This window comes from Zonotrichia albicollis, chromosome 1 (assembly GCF_047830755.1).
Source record: "Zonotrichia albicollis isolate bZonAlb1 chromosome 1, bZonAlb1.hap1, whole genome shotgun sequence".
Classification (NCBI taxonomy): domain Eukaryota; kingdom Metazoa; phylum Chordata; class Aves; order Passeriformes; family Passerellidae; genus Zonotrichia; species Zonotrichia albicollis.
In genome coordinates, this window is record NC_133819.1 from 104,300,693 (window position 1) to 104,312,663 (window position 11,971).

Below are 11,971 nucleotides of genomic sequence, written 5' to 3' on the forward strand. Positions count from 1 at the left end.
CAGTCTAACACCAGCTGAAAGTGGGTATGGACAGGATTTTTTTCAGAAAGAAAAAAATCCTTGTCCTGGGCAAGGCAGAGGACGCTTATTGTCTCTTTATACATTAGTATCAGTTAGCGAGCTCTTCGTGGAAGCAAATGTTTGCTCAAAAACTATTCACCCTATCCCACCCCTAAGCCTCAAGAGTGTCTAATGTCTTAGGACATTTGCTGATTGTCAGCCTGCAGTTTTTCCCAGCTCTGCTGCAAGAGTTCTTCAATTGAATACAATTCTTTATTTTTATTTTAAAGGGAAGAGGGTTGGTCACTTCTCAGAGGCTTATGTTTTGCAATTACACTTACACAGCTCTGATAAAGGCTGACTCTTTGGCCCTACCTTACATTTTTTTTGACTGAGTAACTACTTACTCAAAGACATATGCAAGCCATAGAGCATTAGAGATGTGTTTCATTTGTGAGAAGGATGTTCACAGAAACCAGCAGCCCCAAGCTCAAGTATAGAGGAAGCATTATGCAGACCCAGCAACCTCATCCTTGCATGATCCCATGGCCCCTGCGGGCCATGAGGGGCTGGAGGAGGAGGAGGTAATTAATTTCACAAGTACTGCAAACTTTTCCTTCATGGTTGCTTCTTCAGTGCAGGGCACAAGGGAACGTGCAGCACTGAGTGATCATGTAAGTGGTGACTATGCTACAGAGGAGGTGTGGGAGTAATAGTTCCTGAGTAGTTCCCTACTAAAGAAGTGCTACAGTGTTTTTGCTGGTAAGCCTTTGCCTGTGGTAATAATATTAATGAGTAGTTTAGTGTTCTGTGGCTGTCTTCTATTTTGGCAGTGGCAGCACAAACCAGAACTAGCTCTTCTCAGGAAATGTTAGTTTTATCTGTGGAAGTCTCTACATACCTATCTCCAGTGTGGTTTAGGTTTTTTATGTTGACTAAATTATAGTCTCTTTCCACTTTATCTGCTAGACAGCATACTTACTTACGTAGCAAACTAAACAGAGAAATATTGTCCCTGTTACCAGACATTTGATCTATTAATGCCCTATGACCTCAATAATAAATTACTTCAGGTTTGTGGTAACAAATGTCTACTTGGGATGACTACATAAATAATACTGATTTGCCCCTTTGCAAAGGCCTTATGCAACATCGCCAAATATATTGCAGGCTTGTTACAAATTCAGAAGTATTTACAAATTGATGAAAAGTCAGAATCTAAAGTGTTAACAATGAACTTACCTGAAATGAGTGTCTTTTTTTCCAAGAAACATGGTCTGTGATGATTGCTTGAGAGACAGGAGTGAAATCCATGCAGTCTTAAATTTCCATTTACATGAAAGTAGGTCCTTACTTCCAGACTTCTATCAAATCTGCTTATGTTCTTCAAAACATGATGTACCACATCTTTTCTTTCACAGAGGTGAAGCCCTGAGCCTATCAAATGAGGCAGAATGTGAGTTAAGATAAGTGAGGATATATTTTTAAAACTTGCTTCGCCAATGGGCTTCAAGCTGTAACTTGCCCCAGTTACTCTGACAGCTTCAATCAACCTGGAAGTTCATTATTTCTTTTCAATTTATAAAGCCTGCATTCATATTATAAAGCAGAAGATAATCCTCATGAGTTAAGATAAATCCATAGGCAGTGCTCACTTTAGTTCTAATTAGAATCTGCACGTTTGTTATGGAAAATGCAAGTTGTATGACTTAATCTTTCATATTGACAACACTGACCATATTATTTCTGTATTATAAGTTTGCCTCTCACATATATAGCAATATAAAAAGGATTATTAACTTAAATCCTGCATTACAAACACTGATCCATACAGTGAAGCAATTACATTACAGCAGTTTAATATATAGAAGCATAGAGCTCTTTCTACCACAGTCAATAACAATTTAGTCATTAACTTAAATGAAAGCAAGATTAGGTCTAAAAGAGGTAAAATGCATTTTTTATAGCTACAGTTAATGACAATGTCAAAGTAAAAATAATGAGTCAAATAATTCATTGTGTACAACTGCCACTGCTATCTAAAAAAAACCCATTCAAACCAAACCTCTTATTGTTAATGGCATTTATATCATCAATCAGAACATTTATAACATCTGGAGAAGGTAATAATTGCTTCAGCTTGGTTCTAAACTTTATCTTGGATTTAAGTCCAAGTAGTAATTATCAGTGGCTCACATTCATCAGATCCTCAGAGACATCAAAACTCTGCAAGGTGCTGGGACTTGTGACTATCAACTCCCCACACGTGAGGAGCTTGATGCAGCCACTAGATGGTCTCTGAAAGCACCAAGCTGCCATTAGCTGGAGCTGGCTGTCTGCACAACCTGAAGTACTCATTAGTTCTCATTGAAAGAGGTAATTCTTCTCAATTTACACACACACACACACACACACACACACATATATATATATACATTATTTATACATACATGTATGTACATGGTATATGGTGGTCCTGGCTGATGGCAGGTTGAACATGAGTCAGCCATGCTCTGGCAGCCAGGAGAGCCAACCCTGTCCTGGGGGGCATCAGGTACAGCATTGCCAGCTGGGCAAGAGAGGGGATTGTCCTGCTCTGCTCTGCTCTGAGCTGGGGCGGCCTTACCTCGAGTGGTGGGGGCAGTTTTGGGAGCTACAATACAGGAAAGATATAAAGTTATTAGAAAGCAACCAAAGGAGGGCAATGACAACAGTGAAGGCCTTGAGGGGAAGTTGTATGAGGAGAGGCTGAGGTCATTTGGTCTGTTCAGCCTGGAGAAGAGGAGGCTGAGGACAGACCTCATTGTGGTCTGTAACTTCCTTGTGAGGGGACGAGGAGGGGCAGGCACTGATCTCTTCTCAGTGTCAGGACCAGAAAGAATGGCACAAAGCTGAGTCAGAGGAGATTTACTTTGAATACTGGGAAAAGGTTCTTCACCAAGAGGGTGGTTCTGTGTTGGAACAGGCTCCCCAGGGAAGTGGTCACAGCACCAAGCTTGACAGTGCTCAAGAAGGGTTTAGATGACGCACTTGGGCACATGGTGAGATTCTTGGGCCTGTCCTGTACAGAGCAGAGAGGTGGATTTCAACGATCCCTTGGGAGTCTTCCAAGTCAGGATATTTATGATTCTGTGATATACTTCAGGCTGAAAGCTCTCACCTTGAAGACTAGAAACTGAGGATCAATTCTCTCCTCTGTTGTGACTCTGATAAAGGAATGACTGGCCTAGCTCATAAGCTGGCTAATAAACTAGTCAGGGGTGGCAGGTCCCTCTCCAATTGCTGTTAAAGCAATTCTATCATACACACACAAAAATGAAGAGGTGAAAAGTGAGCACAAAAGATCCTACCTGTACATGCAGAAGACCTAAATGTTCAACTGTAAGTCAGGTGAAGAAAGTTTTTTCTAATGACTCTCACAGATATGTGAAACTCTTGTTCAAGAAGAAATGTCTTTACCAACAAGTGCTAAGGCTTTCCAGCTTTGCTTCTCTTTAGCTATTCCCGGCAATCAGCTTAAATTGAGTATGTAGCAGGATTCTCTGTGACATGAAAAATTAGAATATTGATTTTCACTGGCTATGGCAGAAAAATGAAGTTGTGTTTCTCATAGCTGGTACTCTGACTTCTTCACAGTGTTAGACTTTCTAATCACATCAGGACTCTTGACAATTTGAATACAGGTTTCTGTATTCAAATAGAGGCTCCACCTCTACATGAGGTAAACCTGTGCAACTTTGCACCTAAATTACTTCTAAATTCTTCTTTTTGCTTCCTAGAATGACAGCTGTAAGTCTAAAACAAAGCCTGGGAACTACTTGGAAACATACACAAGCCTTGGCAGAATTCAGAGTTAAATGCTGGCTTCCAGCTCTGAGCAGAATCCCAGAGGCTGTTAGGCATTTTGTATATTTTGCAAAACATTGCTTGTCTTTGCAGTGCAGGAGATGAGACAGCCAATATGAAGAAAATATGGCAAAATCCATTATACCTAAGAGAAATGAAAATGTCAGTGTTTTCTGCCCCAAGGAAAAGTTGGAGATTAAATAAGAACCAAACCTACTTCCCCATGTATTTGAAACCAAATATTAGCAAGAGGTTTTTTGATGCTTGAAAATACCTCTTTTATTCCGTTCTTATGGACATTGCTGAAGAAATGAGTGGGTGGTGATGTAGTCAAAACATGTCTTTTTACATCTAGTTAACTATAAAAAGAAATCAAATAGCCTTCCTCAAATATATGTAGGACATTAATAAGAAATTATTATATAGATAGAACTGACTATTCAGTAGAAGAAAAAAATATTCTTGAAGCTTGTCAGGACCCAGATTTTCCAAAACTTTACAGAGGACTATTATCACTCAACTGTCTAAAGCAATCCTCAATCAAGGGATTTAATAGAAACAATATCAATATAATAAAACACTGTAAAAGAATATGCCTCATAGTTTGAAAAACTATTAATGAGATTTTATTTTTTAACTGCCCATGATTTGTCTTGGGCTTTTTAAATTTTACAAATAGAGACCATTCTGTCATGATAAAGTGCTAGCCAATTGACATTATCTCTTAATTATTTTTGTAACATATTCATTGCAGAATGTGTTCAAGTAAGAAGTTATTGTTTAATTTCCATGATGGATGTGCTCATTTCATGAGTATTAGATTAGTGGAGAGTATACAATTTGTATTAACATGCATATGTCATTAAAGAATACATTGTTTTCCAGCTGTCTTCAAACAAAAGCAAGCCTATGAGATACTGATTTGCTTTTTCAACATCTACTCATGAGGATAGTTGTAGTTAATGTGCAGCTAATGTGAGTGAGGATTACATAATTAAATCTAAAGATTTTGCTTTTTTTTGTTTTGTTTTGCCTGATTTTTCTTCTGTGTTCATTCTCTTAGAAAACACACATAGTTTTTTTTTTCTTGAGATTGCTTTCATAGTAAGATTAATTTTTATGCTAAATGCAGCCAGACACAAACTGAAAGGGTGACACTTCTGGCCTAAGAGGATGAATATTTCTGTGCTGTGAGGAAAATTCCTGGATTTTGAAGGGAGGAACTAACTATAGGTCTTCACTCTCTAAATCCCTTAATGTCAATTAACTCCTATAAACTAACAAGAGGACCAAATATTTACAGATTGTCAAAAGGGCAGCACAGACTTTTAGAAGTTCATTAGTAGTTCCTATAGAATTTCATTAGTAGTTCCTATATATAGTTTCCAAATTAGTAGTTCCTATATTTTGCATGGTCCTAGCAGCCAGGAGGCTCCTGCACCTGCAGTCCTGGGTGTTCCCATTTCAGCCAGTCCACTGCTCCCATGTTCATCCCCAAGTTTTATCATGCCTTGCAGCTCATTGAGAATTAGAATTCTGGAAGATGTGTGGGCTTCTGACAGATACAAAATGTGTCTTGCACTGCAGGGGCTCACTTATGCTTCTAGCTCAAAGCTACCAGCAAAGGTGATGAGGAATGTTGCACTTCCAATAATCCTTGTGCCCACCAGATCTAGGCTGGGATATGCTGAATTTCAGTGTCACCCTGCAAGAAACTCAAGGCACAAAGGAACCCCTCAGCAAGATAATAGATATTGGTCTCACAATGACAGCAGAGCATGATTGTGGTTTACCTCAACAGGAGGCAGGAAGAGCTGCTGCTTCCACAGCATAGATACAACTTTGGTTAACAAAACAGGATTTAGTGTCTAATTTCAAACTTATGTTGTGACCTTGGCACTCAGCAGTCACTCAATCCTGGTGGCATTCTGCCACCTTCTTTTTGACACAAAGTACTGGGAAGCTGAGGTGCAAAGAAGAGCAATGCCTCAACCACCTGAGGGGATGCTGACATCCAGGATCTCAAGCCAGGCTTGCTTTGACATTGTATCTTCCATGAAGGTCACTTTTATTTCTTTACTGCTCCCACACTTCACAGCAAGAGACAAAAATATGGCATGGGAAATCTCAACTTGATGGGAATGTTTCCTACTACTCAGACAAATACAAACTCTGTGCCAGTACCCACACCTCCCACGTTCCTCCCATGTTCCAGAGTAAAACAGTGCTCTGTGCCCAGCTCCAGCATGGAAGCTGTGTGGGTCACCACCCTCAGACAAGAGATCTACCTGTTGGATTCAGGGGCACAGCAGCTCTTGATGGCAGATTTGGACAGTAAGGATCTGAACTGTGGGGAATGATTCAGACACCTCTTTGTGCCCAGGGCTTCCTAATACCCATCCTAGGCAGCTCCCATTCCCCTTATGGACTCTTACCCTCCTAATCTAAAACACCAAACTATTTTTTAAGTACCAAATAGTGCATTTCAGTTTCCATGCAGGTGACCAGGCACCTCAAGATCACACATTTTGACATTTTAAAAGGGCAGAATTAAGAATTTTCCAGAACAGACATAAAGTAGTTACAATTCCTCTTTTTTTTTTTTTTCCTTTTAAGACTTTTTCTTCAATAACATTCCAATTGCCTTGATGCTGGTTGATTTTAGTGGACACATTCAGCATCTTTCAGGATAGAACTGCACTAAAAAGCCAGCTCATGCATATGCAGTTAGTGGTAAATAAACAAGTATCTCTCTAATTAAAACACAGCTAGGAAAATCTAAACTAATTTAACATCTAAATGACATGTTATAAGGTGGTAAGGAAAACACAGAAGTATTAGCCTTTTAAAAAATTGCTTGACATAAAAATTTTAAAATGATTGGAGATAAACCTCAAGGCATCTTGCATGAAAAACCAAACAAAAAAAAAATCACTGAGATAACGTTATGGAAAGAGATAAAAGTCCATGTGTGCTCCAAGTGTAAAGACATGGCTGAAACGTGCTCAGCTTCCCCAAGATGCTATTAATGTCTGAGAAAAAACACTACTGAAATGTAACAAACTAATTAAATTGTGCATACATGGGAACCAATGGGAATAAATTATTATGCAAAAGCAAAGTTTTCCCTACATAAAGCAAATGCTAGGAGTTGTTGTGGTGACAAACAACAAGTGGGGTGAAAGCATGGCTTCTCACACTGAGGGACCCTGGCACAGAAGCATCACACTTGAGTGTGGATGGAATTGATTACAAAAAAATGGGGTAAAATCCCACAGAAACAGAGAGGTTTGGAAGGAAAATTGTACCTGTGACTTCCCACAAAGGGGAAAAGAAACTGATGCAGGACTGCTAAAGCAACAGTGCCATCTGCTGCGTGCTCCCCTCTGGAAGCCAAATGATTTCAGCCTCCTCCTGCTCTGCTGCAGAGATGGCAGCAAATCTGAGAGCCCCCAAGTAGCACTGAGCTGAGGAGGGCAAGATGAAATCCAGCCTTCCCTCTGGCCCAGCCTCTGCACCTAACTGTGTCTACAGGCCTCCTGAAAAACGTTTCTGGACTACTGTTGCTAGAGACATTCCCTGTTAAAAAATAAACAAACAAAAGGCTTTCTCTCTCTCAGTGTGGCAGGACCCTGTGCTCAGGCACTTTTGAAAGATCAGCCCACTCTAAAGCTGTCTGTCAGTGAGCTTGTGTCAGGCACTGTGCATGTGTAAGCAACCAAACAGCTGGTGGCCAATCCCTTTCCTATGATGGATTTATGTCACCTTGTAAAAGGGCTTTCTGCTACTTGTGCAAATCTGGTGTCAGTTTCAATCCATGTTTTTATACATAGTCCTTTTCACAGTATTCATTACCTCTCTGAATGCCTTTATACATTATATTATCAGAAGCAATTATAACAGAAAAGTCTAATCAATATTATGAATTTTTTATAATGCCTTCCATCATAGCTCTCAAAACTCATTTCAAAATATTGAACCTGACAGAACTCATAAAATACAGGTGTAGCCACTCAATGTACAATTGAGGTGGATTTAATTCTATAATCCACATATTAATTTTTTGTATCTAATAATTTTAGTCTTTATTCAACACTCTTACTTTTTTAAAGACTTCCCCAAAAACATATGCAGGACAAATCAGAAATGTTTTTTTGATTAAATGATTCCCTTACATATGACCTCCTTCTGGATATTTAACCTATTTTTTAAGGATGTTTTGCAGGAGGGATAGTCTAACATCATTAGCCTGGGAGGTGCTGATTTAATAGGCCCTATTAAAAAAATCCCCCATATTAGGATACTTGGCTTCAAAAGTATTTGTAGGCAAAAGGCTGTTCTTGGCATATTCCAGCATCTACCAATTCTCCTCATTAGGCCACTCCTCAGGTGCCTGCTCTTTTTCTACCTGTGCTACCAGGTCTGGGCAGGGGATCTGCTGGGGGTTTTCAACTTTGTTTTTCTGCTGATTTACTTTCAAGCTGTCCTCCATGTTCTCTGCTGCTGTTCCTTGACTCATCAACGATGCACAGAGGTGAGACTCCTGGAATTAGCCAGTGTGGGATACTGGGGCAACAGATGCTCTGTGGTAACCCAGAGATGCTTCATATTGCAGACCTGATCTTCGTAATTAAGGGTCCAAATCTGAATTTCAGAAAGAGAAAAGCTTGTGATGGAGTGTTTGGTATGATGAGACATAAATTCCAGGGATAGAAATCAGCTCCTGCATTGATTGAAAATATGAATCCCAGTCTCTACTGATAATGAATGAGCATGTTCCATCACTAAAGATTCCATCACCTGAATCTCTGCCTTAGCACACACAGGCTGCATCAGGGATGCATTTCTTCTGACTTGGACTCTTTTTTTGGCTTCTTGGAAGTTTATATGATGACTTTAGATTGGAATAGCCGTAAGATCTGGAGGCTTCACATTAATTATTAACCTCAGTATACAACTCCTATATTTTAAGAACTACAGCTCTGAAAAAGGAGACACTGCTGGCAGCAGCTACCTTGGGAGGGTTGAAATTTATTAGAAATCAAACTAATCTATACTGTCTCCTGCTCAGGAAATTGAATTCTAGGAATTTGTGAGAGTCAACTCAGAGTTTACTGAGACTCCTAATTCACATGGATGGGGAACATTTAAATTGAGATAAGAAAAATCTGTTGATCTGTTTCTTGTTGCAAATCAAATTTAGTCATACCGGAATCCAATCTACCATATTTAAACTGATTAGCAGGACCTTCAAAAATGGAGAACAGAGACTTTGTCCTTTAAAAATAGATGCAAGATTATCTATTAAAAAGAAGAGACACTCATTTTCTGCATAATTAGCCAACAGACAGCTATAATCAAAGTGTAATAACAAGTTCTCATTATTTGGTTATAGGCCTCTGCTGGCTGAGGTCCAACAGTGGCAATTTTTGAGAGAGGTTTTTGTACTCATGAGCTTAATCAAAAACAAGACTCAGCTCTGTATTTGCCTCCAAAAAGTCAATGGACTAAACTCATCAAATCGTAGGGTTAAAATTAGCTCAATGTGTCTTTGTTAAATTGTTTATAATGCAAATGGTGGCTATTCACAAAAGAAGTAACAGGGAGTCTGTAGATGGATTTGTTTCTTTGTTACCTCACTGAGCAGCTGAAAGGTATCTCCATGAAGAAATACAATATATGACTTGTTGTGAGCCTGAAAGAAACTCTACCCTCCTATTGTGTAAACCCTTGGCTGCCCTTTTCCAAGAAGGTGATGGACACCTTTGTGCCAATGCTTATTAACTGCAGTTAAAAACATTATTAAAAGCTCACAGATGCAATTTATTCCAGGTAGCACAATAAACCCTAAATAAATAAAATCGTGGTTATTCCATCTGAAGTCAGACATTTCAGCATTTGCACTGCCTAACACCTAGTGGAGGAAAGAAGAACAGGACTTCAGTGAGGGATGGCTGTGGCAGCTGTGTGTGAGAAGTGAGGAATGGCTGTAACCCCTGGAAGCCGTGGATGATCAGGTGCCTTTGTCACAGCAGATGCCTGCAGGGATCCAGTTTGCCCAGGAACAGCTTTCTGCTGCCAGCATCCTTCTCTGTGGGATGAAGACATCTGACACTGATGTTCAGTGAACAAAGCTTTTGGAAGCAACTGAATCCCAGTGCCACAGGCATGTTCTGGGATAAAAGCAGATGGGGAGGGGGAACTCAGGCAAGGTTTGGGAATGCTGTATTAAGCTGTTAGCAATATCTCCATGCCGTGGCTAAACCTCTGTGAGTGCTACTCCAGCTGCTGCTGTGTTCTGTCAGCAATGAGTTAAATTCTTAGCACAGACAAGGCTGAAGATGTGAACATTCCTTGATTTTTCAGCTTTGCAAACACCTTTGACCAACATCTCAAAGTGTGACAGCCTGAGAGCCTATTAATGAGCAGCTTCTTCCCAACAGGAGCTGTAATATCAGCATTTCCTCTCCCATGCTGTTTCCTGCTGCTATCATGGGCAGTAACACAGAGGTGCATGAGCAGCTCAAAGGTGACTTCAGCAATGCAGGTACCTAAAACAGCCAGGAGGGCTTGGGATATGGAAGCAGATATCCCAGCCTTGGGATGAATGACAGCTCTCTTTCATCTGAAGATAGGGTTATGAATGCAGCATTTATTTTTGTACCATCAAATAGAAAAGATAACATAATGGACCAGCACTTTTTCTGTTATTCTGCAAGTACAGAAGCACATAAACTGAAAGGCCAGAGGAATTATTCTTTTGCACTTATCCTTATTTCCTCTGTAGATGTAGAGGAATAATGGGAAGCCAGAAATGGACCTCTACAATGCCCTACTTAACCTATGGGAATCTTTCACTAGAAGAAGGCGTGGGCACACTGTGTCAGAAATTATATACAGTGATAATAATATATTAGACAGGAGATAATGAGCCTTTCAGGATTCCTAAATGTATTATTTGTTAATTTAGGAGGTACCCTGAGTACAACTTATAAGGTGGTACTAATTTAGAAGGTATCATGAGTAACTCTGCTTGCTGGAGGGCTGAAATGTAAATCCCATTGTGCAACAGGGAAAATGAAAATGCTCCTTCCATTAAGTCTGTGATCTGTCCTGCACTTGCCACAGGGAATAGCATAATTTAGAAAGCTGCCTTCTAGGATGTTGAACAATCATGCCTCATCAGTGAGATCTCTAGATTAAAAATGTGAACATTTTTACATTACTAGAGGGATTATTATATTTTGCTTAATATTTAATATATTTGACATCAAACTACCATGTTATGAGTATAATGTATTAATGTCCTTCTAGTCATATTATTTCCATGCTTTTATGTAATAGAACTCTAACTGCATTTGTTCAGTGATACTGTACAGTGGTTTGATTTATATTTTGTAGTGTCAGGCTGAGAAGAGATTTTAAAAATAATTGTCACAGTCAGGTCAGATCTACCCCCAAGTTTCTATGGATCTTGAAACGGGAGGTTCTCCTCAGAGGCAGAAGAGTTTTTGTGTCCTTCCTTCAAATGTAAATCTGGTGCAGTACCACCTTCCATGGAGCCAGACACACCTTCAGGCACTCAGCAGTGAACAACAACACTATTTTCCACCCTGACTGATTCCTTCCACAACTTCCAGGGAATAGATTTTACTATTATGCTGTTACTGCACCTTGTGCCACAACAGACTGTGTACCCTGGTCCATCCCTCTCCACTGCTGTACACCTACAGTCCCCACTGTTCTCAGCAGAGGTGAAGCTGACAGGAGCTTTTCCCTTGCTCCTGCTTTGCTGGAGTCAATACCTCATAGTCTCTGCAAGGAGACCCCCTCCAAAAAAAAATTAAAATCACCTGACAGTCGTGGCAGGAGAGTTCTGAGCTTCATACCACTCATGCACAGAGGTCCGTCCAAACCATCCAAGCAAATTTGTGCCTTCTTACTGGATCCTGTTGTCCTTCCTTTCTTTATTCTACATTTTTTTCCTCCTGTCCTGAATTTTAGGTGAGTACCTCTCTGTGAACAGGATAATTGTTACTGCTCTCTGTAATTGTGGCTATGCATTGCTGCTCCAGCTTCAGAGTGCAGCTTCCCTTTTATAGGACTGACACGAGAGGGAAGGAGG